At 39.4% G+C, this 15,708-nt stretch overlaps 1 pseudogene; it reads left to right on the top strand.

The window, feature by feature from the left end:
- The first annotated feature begins 13,811 nt into the window (after positions 1-13,811).
- LOC130846701 (small glutamine-rich tetratricopeptide repeat-containing protein alpha-like) lies at positions 13,812-14,753 on the top strand (annotated as a pseudogene).
- Positions 14,754-15,708: the final 955 nt, after the last annotated feature.

The following is a 15,708-nucleotide window of genomic DNA, read 5'->3' as shown; positions in this document are numbered from 1 at the left end:
AGGGCCCTCCACCCCCAAATGGGGAGTTTGATGTGTGGCCCAGATCTATCATTCCTTGGTAGAACCTCTGCAATTCTGATTATGCTTCCATTGTGGGTTACATACCTGGGGGTGTAGGTCTTAATTCTACTGCATCTCTGCCCCTCCTACCTTTCTTGTTGTGGTTTAATCTTTATTTAGATGTGGAAAAAATCTTATCTGCTAGTCTTCAGATCATTCTCATCAATAGCTATTCTGGAAATTGTTGTAATGTTGTTATGCCTGTGGGAAGAGGTGAACTCAGGGACTTCCTACTCTGCCATCTTGGCTATCTTCCATCAGTATGTCATCTTTCATATCTGGCTTCTTTCACTAAGCATATTTTTGAGGTTCATCCACATGTAGCACTTATCACCACTTTATTCCTTTTTTTATAGTTGAGTAATATTTATTATATAGCTATATCAAAATTTGTTTATCTGTTCATCTGATAATGGATATTTGGATAATTTCTATCTTCTGGCTATTGCTAAGAGTGCTGTTATGGCTGTTATGAACATGTGTATGTGTGTGTGTGTGTGTGTGAATTTTTGTTTGAGTATCTGTTTTCAATTCTTGTGGGCATATACCTTAGAGTGGAATTGCTGGGTCATATGCTGACTTAATTTTTAACATTTGAGGAAAAAGATGGTGGCAAAGTAGAGGGACATGGAATGCATCCCTCTCCACAGATTCATTGGGAATGCACCAAAGGACACAATAATTCCCACAGAGAACCAGCTGAACACCAGCAGATGACCTCGGACACCAGAAAGGACCACAAGGATCCCGACATAACCGGTAGGGAGGCATCTATGATGGCTCAAAGAAGGTGAAGAGGAGGAGCTGTGGCAGACGGGAGGGAGTGAGAAACACGGAGGGTCCACACTGCCGCTCAGCGTTCCTGGACTGAGATGTCGATTCACAGCTGAAAAGAGCATCTGGGAGTGGGAGTGTGGGAACCAGAGAGCTGGTTCAGGGTGAGAAAAATTGTTGCCAGTAAGGTGACAGACTGAGAGGACAGGAGGGAAGAGGTCCACGGCGAGGAGTGCCCACCCCTGAGAGCTGCCTGGCCATGATGGCAGTTGGATGCTGCAGGCTCGCAGGTGGGAGGGAGGAGCCATGGGCACAGCCTGTCTCTCTCTTTCAGTGCCTGCAGCAGGCAGTGGAGAGACATCCTGTGGGCCACCTAAGGTGCTCAGGGATAACAAGGACCCTCAGGCACTTGGGCGGGGCTAGATTAAAACCCCTTGGAACGCCAACAGCAGGGAGGCTGACAAGAAGAAAAAAAAACCCAAAAAAGGCCCAACTCCAAGACTTTCTGTTTACACCTGAGCCACCGGCATCCCTCTGCAACAGGCACCTCCAAGCCTGACTGAAACAACAGTGCACCACTGCTCACTCATTCCCAGGGAAAGGAGCCACTATTGTACCCTCTCTTTCCCCACACACCAACGCTTACAGATGAACAATAAAGGAAGCTCTGCTGGCCACAGAATAATGCAAAAAAAAAAAAAAAAAAACCCAAGACGAGTAGAAGGACACTTACAGCTGAGACTCTAAGGAAACAGAAATATTGGTATCAATCCTATTGAACTGATCCATTCTGGGATCAGTTCTGGATTTTTTTTTTTCTTTAATAGTTACGATCTTAGTCCTGAGGTATCTACAAGTTTTATAACATAATTCTTTAATGTTATTTTTATTCTATTTTTATTTTTTTGCCTTTTTATATACTTCTATTTCTAGCTAAGTTTTTGGTAGTACAGACAATATATCTCTCATGCTTTCCTTTCATCCCTATCTTTTATACATTTCTATTCCTTTCTTTTTATTTTCATATTTCCAATCACACTATGCTCTTCTGTTCCCTTTTCTTCCATCCATTTTTAGTTTATTTTATCTTAACATACTTATAAGCAACACTATTGATCTGCTCAGACTCCTTCCTCTATTCTCCAGATGATGCACTGCCTTGGTATTTAATATAAGGTTTTTGTCTTTATCTTAGTTCTTAGTACAATTGTCTAATTTCATTCTGAGATTCTCCATTCTGTCTGGTGGTACTCTAGCTCTTTTCTATATTTGATCCCAGCTTACAAAATCTCCCTGGATTAGTGTTTGTATGTATAAGGTGTTATTTGTTTGCTTCTTTGCTTTTGCTTTTGTCTCTGATTTGTTCTGATTCAGTTGTCAATTTCTGTTGGGTTTCTCTTTAAATATCTGATACCATACTGGGGTTCTGTCAGGTCTTTCCACAGCCTTATATTCTAATGGATTCAGTAATTGTGTGTCTTATATATGTATGTGTATCCTAGACTTAGTATTTGTTAAACCCAACACTTGGACATTAGTCTGAGGCTTTGACAGTTTTCTATAAACACCTCTATCACCAGGACAAGCAACCCCAAAAGTTTGGACAACCATGAGGAAACAAAGAAACACCATGCACACAAAGGAGCAGGAAAAAAAACCCCACAAGACCAAATAAATGAGGAGGAAATAGGAAAAATGCCTGAAAAAGAATTCAGAGTAATGATAGTAAAAATGATACAAAATCTTGATAACAAAATAGAGAAAGTACAAGAAACAGTTCATAAGAACTCAGAAAAACAAACATAACAAAATACCTGAAATTAAAAAAAACTCTAGATGCTATAACCAGCAGAATGACTGAGGCAGAAGAATGAATAAGTGAGTTGGAAGATAGAATGGGGGAAATAACTGCCACAGAGCAGGAAAAAGAAAAAAGAATAAAAAGAAGAGAAGACAGTCTCAGACACCTCAGTGATAACATTAAGCGTACCAACATTCGAATTATAGGCATCCCAGAAGAAGAAGAAAACAAGAAAGGGTCTGAGAAAATATTTGAAGAGGTTATAGTGGAAAACTTCCCCAACATGGGAAAGGAAATAATTACCCAAGTCCAAGAAGCACAGAGAGTCCCATACAGAATAAACCCAAGGAGAAATACACCGAGGCACACATTAATCAAACTAATGACAATTAAACACAAAGAAAAAATATTAAAAGCAGCAAGAGAAAAGCAACAAATAACATATAAGGGAAAACCCATAAGGATAACAGCTGACCTTTCTACAGAAACTCTGCAGGCCAGAAGGGAATAGCAGGATATACTGAAAGTCCTGAAAGAGAGAAACCTACAGCCAAGAATACTCTACCCAGCAAGAATCTCATTCAGATTTGAGGGAGAAATCAAAAGCTTTCCAGACAAGCAAAAGTTAAGAGAATTCAGCACCACCAAACCAGCCTTACAACAAGTGCTAAAGGAACTTCTCTAAGGAGGAAACACAAGAAAAGGAAAACACCTTCAAATACAAACCCAAAACAATTAAGAAAATGGTAATAGGAACACACATGTCAATAATCACTTTAAATGTAAATGGATTAAATGCTCCAACCAAAAGACACAGACTGGCTGAATGGATACAAAAACAAGACCCTTCTATATGCTGCCTACAAGAAACCCACTTCAGACCAAGGGATAAATATAGACTGAAAGTAAAGGGATGGAAAAAGATATTCCATGCAAGTGGAAGTCAAAAGAAAGCTGGAGTAGCAATACTCATATCAGACAAATTAGACTTGAAAGTAAAGACTATTACAAGAGACAAGGAAGGACACTACATAATGATCAAGGGACCCATTCAAGAAGAACATACCACAATGGTAAATATCTATGCCCCCTACATAGGAGACTTCAATACATAAGGCAAATGCTAACAGCTATAAAAGAGGACATCAACAGTAACACAATAATAGTGGGAGACTTGAACACCCCACTTACATCAATGGACAGATCATCCAAACAGAAAATAAATAAAGACACACAAGCTTTAAATGACACATTAGACCATCTCGACTTAATGGATATTTATAGGACATTCCATCCAAAAACGACAGACTACCCTTTCTTCTCAAGTGCACACGGAACATTTTCCAGGATAGATCACCTCTTGGGTCATAAATCAAACGTCAGCAAATTCAAGAAAATTGAAATCATATCAAGCATCTTCTCAGACCACAATGCCATGAGACTAGATATCAATTACAGGAAAAAAACTGCAAAAAATACAAACACATGGAGGCTAAACAATTCACTCTTAAACAACCAAGAAGTCACTAAAGAAATCAAAGAGGAAATCAAAAAATATCTAGAAACAAATGACAATGAAAACTTAACAACCCAAAACCTATGGGACGCAGCAAAAGCAGTTCTAAGAGGGAAGTTTATAGCAATACAGTCCTACCTTAAGAAACAAGAAAATTATCAAATAAACAACCTAACCTTACACCTAAAACAATTAGCAAAAGAACAAAGAAACCCCAAAGTGAGCAGAAGGAAAGAAATCATAAAGATCAGAGCAGAAATAAATGAAAAAGAAAGGAAGGAAGCAATAGCAAAAATTAATAAAACTAAAACCTGGTTCTTCGAGAAGATTAACAAAATTGATAAACCATTAGCCAGACTCATCAAGAAAAAAAGGGAGAAGATGCGAATCAACAGAATTAGAAATGAAAAAGGAGAAGTCACAATGGACACCTCAGAAATACAAAAGATCATGAGAGACTACTACAAGCAACTATATGCCAATAAATTGGATAACCTGGAAGAAATGGATACATTCTTAGAAAAAGACAATCTTCCAAGACTGAACCAGGAAGAAATAGAAACTATGAACAGACCAATCACAAGTACAGAAATTGAGGCAGTGATTAAAACTCTCCCAACACACAAAAGCCCAGGACCAGATGGAATCACGGGTGAATTCTATCAAACATTTAGAGAAGAGCTAACACCTATCCTTCTCAAACTCTTCCAAAATATTGCAGAAGGAGGAACACTCCCAAACTCATTGTACGAGGCCACCGTCACCCTGATACCAAAACCAGGCAAAGATGTCAAAAAAAAAAAAAGAAAATTACAGACCAATATCACTGATGAATATACATGCAAAAATCCTCAACAAAATACTAGTTAACAGATTCCAACAGCACATTAAAAAAATCATACACCATGATCAAGTGGGGTTTATTCCTGGGATGCAAGGATTCTTCAATACCCACAATTCAATCAATGTGATACACCATATCAACAAATTGAAGGATAAAAACCATATGATCATTTCAATAGATGCAGAAAAAGCTTTTGACAAAATTCAATATCCATTTATGAAAAAAGCTCTCCAGAAAATGGGCATAGAAGGAAATTACCTCAACATAATAAAAGCCATATATGAGAAACCAAATGCTAACATCGTTCTAAATGGGGAAAAACTGAAAGAATTCCCTCTAAGACCAGGAACGAGACAAGGGTGTACACTCTCACCATGATTATTCAACATAGTTTTGGAAGTTCTAGCCACAGCAATCAGAGAAGAAAAAGAAATAAAAGGAATCCAAATTGGAAAAGAAGAAGTAAAATTGTCACTCTTGGCAGATGACATGATATTATATATAGAAAACCCTAAAGATGCTACCAGAAAACTGCTAGCACTAATTGATGAGTTTAGTAAAGTAGCAGGATACAAAATTATTGCACAGAAATCTCTTGCATTCCTATACACTAACAACAGAAGAGCAGAAAGAGAAATGAAGGAAACTCTCTCATTCATCATTGCAATAAAAAGAATCAAATACCTGGGAATAAACCTGCCTAAGGAGGCAAAAGATCTGTATGCAGAAAACTTTAAGACATTGATGAAAGAAATCAAAGACGACACAAACAGATGGAGGGGCATATCATGTTCCTGGATTGGAAGAATCAACATCGTGAAAATGACTGTACTACCCAAAGCAATTTACAGATTCAATGCAATCCTGATCAAATTACCAATGGCATTTTTCACAGAACTAGAGCAAGAAATCTTATGATCTGTATGGAAATGCAAAAGACCCCGAATAGCCAAAGCAATCTTGAGAAGGAAAAATGGAGTTGGTGGAATCAGGCTTCCTGACTTCAAACTATACTACAAGGCCATAGTGATCAAGACAGTATGGTACTGGCACAAAAATAGAAAGGAAGATCAATGGAATAGAATAGAGAACTCAGAAGTAAGCCCAAACACATATGGGCACCTTATCTTTGACAAAGGAGACAAAAATACACAATGGCAAAAAGACAGCCTCTTCAATAAGTGGTGCTGGGAAAACTGGACAGCAACATGTCAAAGAATGAAATTAGAACACTTCCCAACACCATACACAAAAATAAACTCAAAATGGATTAAAGACCTACATGGAAGGCCAGACACTATCAAACTCCTAGAGGAAAACATAGGCAGAACACTCTTTGACATCCATCAAAGCAAGATCCTTTTGGACCCACCTCCTAGAATCATGGAAATAAAATCAAGAATAAACAAATGGGATCTCATGAAACTTAACAGCTTTTGCACAGCGAAAGAAACCATAAACAAGACTAGAAGGCAACCTCAGAATGGGAAAAAATAGTTGCCTATGAAGCAACAGACAAAGGATTAACCTCCAAAATATACAAGCAGCTCATGCAGCTTCATACCAAAAAAGCAAATAACCCAATCCACACATGGGCAGAAGGCTTAAATAGACATTTCTCCAAAGAAGACATACAGATGGCCAACAAACACATGAAAAGATGCTCAACATCACTAATCATCAGAGAAACGCAAGTCAAAGCCACAATGAGGTATCACCTCACACCGATCAGAATAGCCATCATCACAAAATCTGGAAACCACAAATGTTGGAGAGGGTGTGGAGAAAAGGGAACTCTCCTGCACTGTTGGTGGGAATGTAAGTTGGTACAGCCACTATGGAAAACAATTTGGAGGTTCCTTAAAAAACTACAAATAGAACTACCATATGATCCAGTAATCCCACTCCTGGGCATATACCCAAAGAAAACCATAATCCCAAAAGAAACATGTACCATAATGTTTATTGCAGCACTCTTTACAATAGCCAGGACATGGAAGCAACCTAAATGTCCATCAACAAATGAATGGATAAAGAAGATATGGCATATATATACAATGGAATATTACTCAGCTCTAAAAAGGGATGAGATGGAGCTATATGTCATGAGGTGGATAGACCTAGAGTCTGTCATACAGAGTGAAGTAAGTCAGAAAGAGAAAGACAAATATTGTATGCTAACTCACATATTCGGAATCTAATAATGGTACTGATGAACTCAGTGACAAGAGCAAGGACGCAGATGCAGAGAATGGACTGGAAAACTCGAGGTTTGGGGGGGCGGGGGGTGAGGGAGAAGCTGAGACGAAGCAAGAGAGTAGCACAGACATATATATACTACCAACTGTAAAATAGTCAGTGGGAAGTTGTTGTATAACAAAGGGAGTTCAACTTGAGGATGGAAGATGCCTTAGAGGACAGGGACGGGGAGGGTGTGGGGGACTCGAGGGCAGGTGGGGGGGGAGTCGAGGGAGGGAGGGAATATGGGTATATGTGTATAAAAACAGATGATTGAATTTGGTGTACCCGCCCAAAATAATAAATAAATTAATAAAATTTTAAAAAAAATTTTAACATTTGAGAAACTGTAAAAATGTTTTCCAAAGCAGTTTCACCACTTTATGCTCATGTAGTGTATGAGGGTTCCATTTTCTCCACATCTTTCATAGTTTCCGGCTCTTCATACCTCCCCCTTTTTTTTTGGATTATGGCCTCATGGTGGGTACAAAGTGATATCTTGTCGTTTTGATGTGCATTTTCCTAATAAATAATGATGTGAAGCTTCTTTTCATGTGTTTCTTGTCCATTGTATATCTTCTTTGGAGAAATGCCCATTCAAGTTCTTTGTCAATTTTCTAGTTATTTGTCTGTTTGTTGCTGCATTGTAATAGTTCTTTATATATTTTGGATATCAGAGCCTTATCAGCAATATAATTTTAAGTAGTTCTCCTCCTCTCTAGGTTATCTATTTATTTGATGATGTTCTTTGTTTATAATTTTGATGAAGTCAAATTTCTTTGCTTTCTTTTTTTTTGTTGTTGTTTTTTGTTTTTTTGCTTTTGGTGTCATATCTAATAAATCATAGCCTGTATTATTCCTATATTTTATTCTAAGAGTTTTATGGTTTTATCTCTTAAGTCATTGATACAACTTGAATTAAATTTTGTATATGGTATGAGGTAGGGGTTCAACTTTTTTCTTTTTTTTTTTTTGTGATTGAATATCCAGTTTTCCCAGCACTTTTTGTTTCAGTTATTGTACGTTTTAGCTCCTTTTTATAATTTTTATATCTTTATTGATATTCTTGATTTATTCATTTATTGTTCTCTTGGTTTTCTTTGAGCTGATTTAAAACAGTTTGCTTAAAGCCAATCTAGTAAGTCCAATGTCTATGCTTTCTCAGGGATAGTTTCTGTTTATTTCTTCATGCATGTGACATTCTTTTTTATTTGTAGGCATCTTAATTTTTTTTTAACTAGACCTTTTGGATATTATAATTTAGTAACTCTGGAAATCACATTCTTTCCCCTCCTCAAGGTTTATTTTTGTTAATTTCGGTGGGATGCAGCTGGGGTTGTTTGGATTTTTTTGTTGTTGTTTAGTGACTTCTAAACTATTTTTGTAACTTCTTTATTTGTTATGTTTGTTTTCTGAAGTCTCTATACCTTTATCATGTGTTCAGCTAATGATATTTTGACCACTAAGAGCCAAGAAAAAATTAGAAAGACAAAGAAAATAAGCAAAGGAAGAAAGATAAAACAAACAAACAAATGCTTCCAGTCTTTACTGGTTGATTGTGTGCTGATACACTCTTTCAACACTTAGCTCTGCCTTACCCTTCACTTTCTGTTTGCATGAGAAAGCAGCCAGAGCTGAAAGCTTAGGGTCTTCTCAAGGATTTTCTGAGTGTGTGTTTTGCCTTGACATGTATTGATGTGTGGGTTTCTAAATTCCCCAATATCAATGTGTGGTTTTGTATACCTTCATTTCCAAAAAAAACCCAGCTCCTAGTTTTTTTCTCCCAGGTTTTCAGGGATGGATTCAATTGCCCCAGATGGCTGTGGGTTTTTCACTTGCCTTACAATGTTTTTGAACAATGCTTGCCCCTCTTCCACCTTGAGTGATCTCTGAGTTAGGGGAAACAAAGTTAAAAGCCTTACATAGTCTTTTCTGGTGGCCCTCAGACAGGTTAGAGCAAAGAAACACAAGGACTGGGATCTCACACAGGAAAGGGCCATCATCTTCACAACTGACACTGAGCTAGAAAGGGGTATGATGAAAGGGCAACTACAAATGCCACAAAGCTACCCTGTCACTTTTAAGTTACCTTTTTCTTGATTCAGTGTTTACTTGTTTGCTATAAGCTTCTGACTATTTTTCAGACTTCTGAAAAAGTTGATTCTGACAGTTTTTGCTTGACTTTTCAGTGTTCCTGCAGAGTAATAGGTCCATGGAGCTGCCTGTTCTACCATTTACTCTAATGTCACCCCTGTTTATGTCTCATCTTCCTCCTTCAATTTTAACAGTTCTTTGTGTATTTCATAATATTAGTTATTATCTGATATATATTGTAAATATTTACTCCCAATTTGTATTTTGAATTTGCATTTTTAAAAAAAATATTTTGGGTTATACAGTTTGTTATTATTTTAATTTATCACTAAAAAAACTCATCCGTTTTTAGTGTCATAGTTAGAAAGATTTCCCTTACATTTAGGATTTTTAGGAATTCACTCATATTTTGTACCTATATTTGTGTATCCTCATGTTTCACATTTGTATCTCAGATCTATTGGTAGTTACTTCTCATGTGTCATACCAGAAAGGAGGTCAAATTCACTAATATTGCCCACAGAATTTTAACTGCAATATTCATGAGTAATATTGGCCTATAATGTTTGTTCTTGTACTATTTTTATTTAATTAAGGTACAATTTTACACTGTTTCATGAAAAACAAATAGGAAGTAATTTTCATTTTTCAATTCTTTGGAACAATTTGTTTTTAGTGAAACTATCTGATTTCAAAATGTTTTGGACAGTTATCTGTGAAACCATTTAAACCTGGTGTGTGTGTGTATGTGTGTGTGTATTTTATAATTCCTTGATAACTATCTGTATTATTTCTGTGGAAATTAGTGTTTTAAGTGTTATATTTCTACTGCAGTCAGTAGTAGTTAAATGAATTTTCCTAGAATATTATCCATTTCATATAGCTTTCAAGTTTGTTTATACAGATGTGAACATTGTTTTTGGTGATTTTTTATTGATTATTAATCATTATTTTCACTTATTTATCTACTTTTGTGCTTTATTTCTTCTTATCCTCTATTAAACTATCTAATGGATTGTCTAATTTGCAGATTTTTTTAAAAAACAAGATTTTTGATTTACTGATTTGATGTATTTGTTTAATTTATTAATTTTTACTTTTATTTTGTTTTTTCCTTGTTTACTCTTTTTTTTAAAATTTGAGATGGCAATTTAATTCACTTATTTAATTCTTTTGTTTTTAATCAATGTATGTGTATATGGCTCTGGATTTTTCTCTGATCACTGCTTTAACTATATCTCATTTATCTTGGTATGTACTGCTTTATCATAAGTATTTAGGAAATTAATTTGTATTTTCTCTGTATTTCCACTTTCATCCTAGTAGTGATTAAGTGCAAGTTTCTAAACTTCAAGATTATTCATCTTTTTTTCTCAATTTTATTTTCAACTTCTAGTTTCACTGCATTGTTTTAAAGATCCCAGGACTAGATTATTTTCAGTTGTAAATTCTACCCAAAATTTAAAGAATTAATGCCAATCTTTCTAAAACTCTTCCCAGAAAATTGAAGAAGAGGGAATGAATACTCCCAAACTTATTTTATAAAGCCAGAATTACCCTGATACCAAAGCCAGATAAGGACACTACAAGAAAATAAAACTACAGGCCAATATTATTAAAGAATATAGATGCAAAAAACTCTCAAAAATATTAGCTGACTGAAATCAATAGCACATGAAACTGAAAAGCTTATGCATAACAAAGGAAACAGTCAAAGATTGAAAGGCGTCTATAGAATAGGCGAAAATATTTTCATAGCATAAGTCTGATAAGGGGTTAAAATCCAAAATACATACAAAATTCATTCAACTCAATAGCTAAAAACAAAACAAAACAAGTTTTTAAAAACTGATTAAAATTTGGTAAAGGACCTGAATAGACATTTCTCCAAAGCAGACCTACAAATGGCCAGCAAGTACATGATAGTGAAGAAAGGGTGAAGGACGTGAGGAAAAGGGGATCCTGTTACACTGCTGGTGGGTATGTAAGTTGGCATAGAGAGTATAGAAAATAGCATGGAAGTTTCCCCCAAATTAAAACTTTACCTACCATATGACCCAGCAATTCTTCTGGATATCTATCCATAGGAATTAAAATCAGGATTTTTAAGAGATAACTGCACTTTTATTTTCACTGCAGCATTATTCACAGTAGCCAAGACACATAAACAATCTAAATGTCTATCAATGAATGAATGGATCAAGAAAATGAGGTATGAACATGAATGTTATTCAGCCCCAAAAAAGAAAGAATATTTTGTCGGTTGTGATTATAGGCTTTGCAGTAAGTCAGTCTGAATCCAAAGCATTCATTGTAGCACAGAATCTAAGAAAAGCAGCACAATTTCTTTTATTTTGTTTTTTGGATCTTTTTTCTGTCTGTTTCTGTTTGTTTTTAGGAGGAGAGGAAAGATTTTCTGGAGCAGTTTTGAAAGACAAAAGGCATTGCTATTCTCTCCTCTCCACCATGCCTTCCCAGGTGCTGTTTTTGTTCTTTTTTCTGTTGTTGGTGGTGTGTCTCATTTAGTAACCAAAATCTGATGCACTACTAATATCAGTCTTCTCCTTTTTTTATCCAGACCTTTTGTCCAGGAGGATAGTGCACAACAATGACAAAATGTTTACATGAAAACATTTTTATGTAAGTTAACCAGAAAAATTCATTATGTTTACAAATTCATTAGTATAAAACAGTATTTAAAAGATTTCAAAATGGGTTTACTTAACATCCCATGTTTTGTTGCTTCATAGCCATTCTAATCTTCCATTTTTTAATACTTCTTCTCTTTAGCGAGATGATATGTCTTCCACGCCTTTGGCATCTTTTACTTGGAGTCTCTTAATTTTCTCTTCTTTCTCTCTTCACCCATAACTTGCAGTGATGATGGATGTATCACTCGTATCTCAATTGAAATTTGTTGTTTGTCTACTCACAGATAACTTGAGATTTGTGATATTCTCTCTCTCCTAGAAATGATAAGGCAAAGTATTTAATTATGATGAAGTCCAACTTTATTATTATTTTTTTGTAGCTTGTGCTTTTGGTATCACACCTAAGAAGGCCTTGAGTAATCCAAGGTCATAAAGATTTATTCCTAGTGTTTTTTTTACCACTGTTTCATAGTTTTAGTTCTTATATTTATGCCTATGATCCACTGGGAGTTAATTTTGTGTATTGTATAGGGGAAAGGGTCCAACTTTACTCTTTTGCAGCAACGACTTACCTTAAGAAGAGTTTTATATTAGTTTGTTAAGTGACTTATAGTAAGAGTTATGCTTAACCAAAATCAATGTCTAAGATTTTAATTATGGGTAATGAAAATGTAGCTTGTATTAAATGATAATTTCCACTGATATCAACTATTTAGTTTGGACAAAATATAAAAAGCAACTATTGGAAGACACTGGAAAGTAACTCAAATCTGGCAGAAACTAGATAGGACTCAGCCCCTGAGAAAAGGGTTTATATAGTTTTTGTCTTAGGGAAATCCCTTATTTATACAGCATATAGTAACTAAAAGTCAAGGAGAAAATTGAATTCTTAAAGGCCTGTAGAACCAGAGGATGGAGTTTGGGGACTGCAAGAGGGACCAAAAGATGAGAAGAGAAATTTAATAAATGAGGGACCCTCAGTAATGGTAGTCTCAAATTTTGTTTATAACCTCTCAAATCTTTGGCTCTCTCATAAACTGCAGATAAATGTGCAGTTGAGATTAGTAGTGAAAAGTAAAAGCTGATAGGCTGAGATGTTGCGCATTTTAGCAAGGCAGACAGAATTTGGAACATAAGCCCAGCCACACTAGGTGCATGCTAGAACAAGAATCAGTTCTCTCCAGAGGAAGATAATGGAATCTATACTCTGTACAATGCTGTTATAAATATACTCAAAGACTTAACAATACAGTCAAAATGAATAAAAAGATGAGAAATAGCAGAGAAGTGAAAAACATACGAAAGAATCTAATGGAAATTCTAGACTGACTACATGGCCAATTGAATATAGGTAAAAGTAAGTTAAAATAAAGATAGAGCAATGGAAATTATCTTGTCTGAATAAGTGAAGAAGAAGATTAAAAGATAGGAAGTGAGCCTAAGTGGACTTTGGAACAATATCAAGCAGTCTAACATAAGTGTAAATAGAGTCTCTGAATAAAAGGAAGGAGAATGGAGAAAAAAAATTGCTCAGTTAATGCATTAAAATCTCCCAAATTTGGTACAAATCAAGTGACTTACATATCCAAACAACTCAGTGAAATCCAAGTGGGGATATACATATATAAAGAAAACAACATCTAAGCATCTAATAGTCAAACTACTGAAGACCAAAGATAAAGAGAATTCTGAAAAGGAGCAAGAGAAAAATAACTCATTACTTGTGTCACACAAATCATAAGAATGATGACTGATAGCTCATTAGAAAAATACAGGGGGGTTCGGCTGCCTAAAAGATCCTGGAGCCCCAGGCCTGTCTCCTCCTGTCTCAGGATGGATGACAAGAAGCGCCTGGCCTACGCCATCATCGGGTTCCTGCAGGACCAGCTCCGGCGGGGGGGCGGCTTTCAACCAACACCCAGGAGAGCTTGGAAATCACCATCCTGTGCCTGGAGACCGCTTTTGGGATGATGGTGGAGGACAGCGACCTCGCGCTCCCGCAGACTCTCCTGGAAATATTTGAAGCGGCTGTGCAGACATGGAGATGCCGACGGATCTGAGAAGCCCCCAGCGAAACCCGCCTTCGGAGGAGGACTCGACGGAGGCAGAATGCCTCAAAACCGAAGGAAACGCACAGATGAAGGTAGAAAACTTTGAGACCGCCATGCACTTCTACTGGAAAGCCATGGAGCTGAACCCCACCAACTCCGTCTACATCTGTAACAGAGCCGGGGCCCACAGCAAACTGGGGAAATATGAGGGGGTGCTGCAGGACTGCCAGCAGGCCATCTGCATAGACATGTCCTACAGCGAGGCCTCCGGCAGGATGCGCCTGGCGCTGTCCAGCCTGAACAAGCACACGGAGGCCGTGGCCTACTACTGGAAGGCCCTGGAGCTGGACCCCAACAGGGGACCTACACGTCCAACCTCAAGATGGCGGAGCTGCATCTGAGAGAGGCGCCCAGCCCGAGGGGAGGCGTTGGCAGCTTCGACATCGCGGGCCTGCTCAACAACCCCAGCTTTATGAGCAGGGCATCAAACCTCATGAACAACCCCCAAGTTCAACAGCTCACGTCTGGCATGATTTCCAGCGGCCACAACCCCTTGGAGACTCCTGGCACCAGCCCCTCGCAGAACGACCTGGCCAGCCTCATCCAGGCGGGCCAGCAGTTCGCTCAGCAGATGCAGCAGCAGAGCCCAGAGTTGACAGAACAGCTCCGAAGTCAGATCTGGAGTCAGACCCCCAGTGCCAGCAACGACGACCAGCAGGAATGACCGCCCCGCTCCCCAGTGCCATCGGGTCCTTCCCGGCCCACTGGAAGCCTTCTCGCATTTTTCCTTCTCCTCCCATTGGCCCGCCCACAAGAGAAAAAGAAACTGGACCTGCATGTTAAGAGGGATTTTTATTATTTTCATGTTTTTGCCTCCATCCTCCCCTCCTTTTTTGTGCTCTGTCACGGCCCTCAGACCCTTCTGGAAACAGAGCCCCAAGCTGTGAGCGCAGACCAGCACCACCTCCCCCCAGCCCCTGAAACCCCACTCACTACAGTGTTTCCTAGAGGATGGCGGGGTGGGCGGGGTACTCCGGTGAGAAGCGCCTGTGAGGATGCCAGGCCCCCAGACCCTCCCGCAGCCCCGCCCCCGCCGTCTGTCTTCAGGGGCCGCCCAGCCCTTGGAAGCCCCTTTCTGAGTCAGCCTTGGCCTCCCTGGCCGCCCCCCGCTCGGACGAGCTGCCCTCCAGCCGCCCCGGCCCTCGGACCCGGGTTCCCGCACGAGGAGCTGCGGCTGCAGGTTCCCGGGGGGCGGTCCCTCCCGGCGCCCAGTCTCCCTGCGCCCGGCGGGGCGGAGCGCGCGGCCTGGGGGGCGGGACCGTGTCCGGGACTCTCTTCCAGGCGCGCGTGTGGATGGTCGCGGGGCTGCTCTCCACGCCCCCTTCCCAGGGCTCACGACCGCCCGCCCGCGAGGGGCGCCCGCCCCGCCTCCGGCCTGGCCCGGCCCGGCCTGGCCGTGGGTCCCAGCCGCCGCCCTCCCGCCCCCAGGGCGTCCCGCCGGCCGGGCGCCTCTGCGGCCTCATCGGGCCCTCCTCCCGTGGGGGCGGGCGCTTCAGGGGCCCCGGGGACCCCGCCTGGGCCTGAGATCGCCGGGCAGCTCCCGTGGGTGTCCCGGCGGCCCGGGGCGGGGAGGAGAGGCCAGTGGGCGGCGGGGCGGCTGGAGGCGCCCTGGGCTGTGG

This window comes from Hippopotamus amphibius, chromosome 2 (genome assembly GCF_030028045.1).
Source record: "Hippopotamus amphibius kiboko isolate mHipAmp2 chromosome 2, mHipAmp2.hap2, whole genome shotgun sequence".
In the NCBI taxonomy this organism is placed as follows: Eukaryota; Metazoa; Chordata; class Mammalia; order Artiodactyla; family Hippopotamidae; genus Hippopotamus; species Hippopotamus amphibius.
This window is presented reverse-complemented; position numbering and strand designations above follow the sequence as displayed.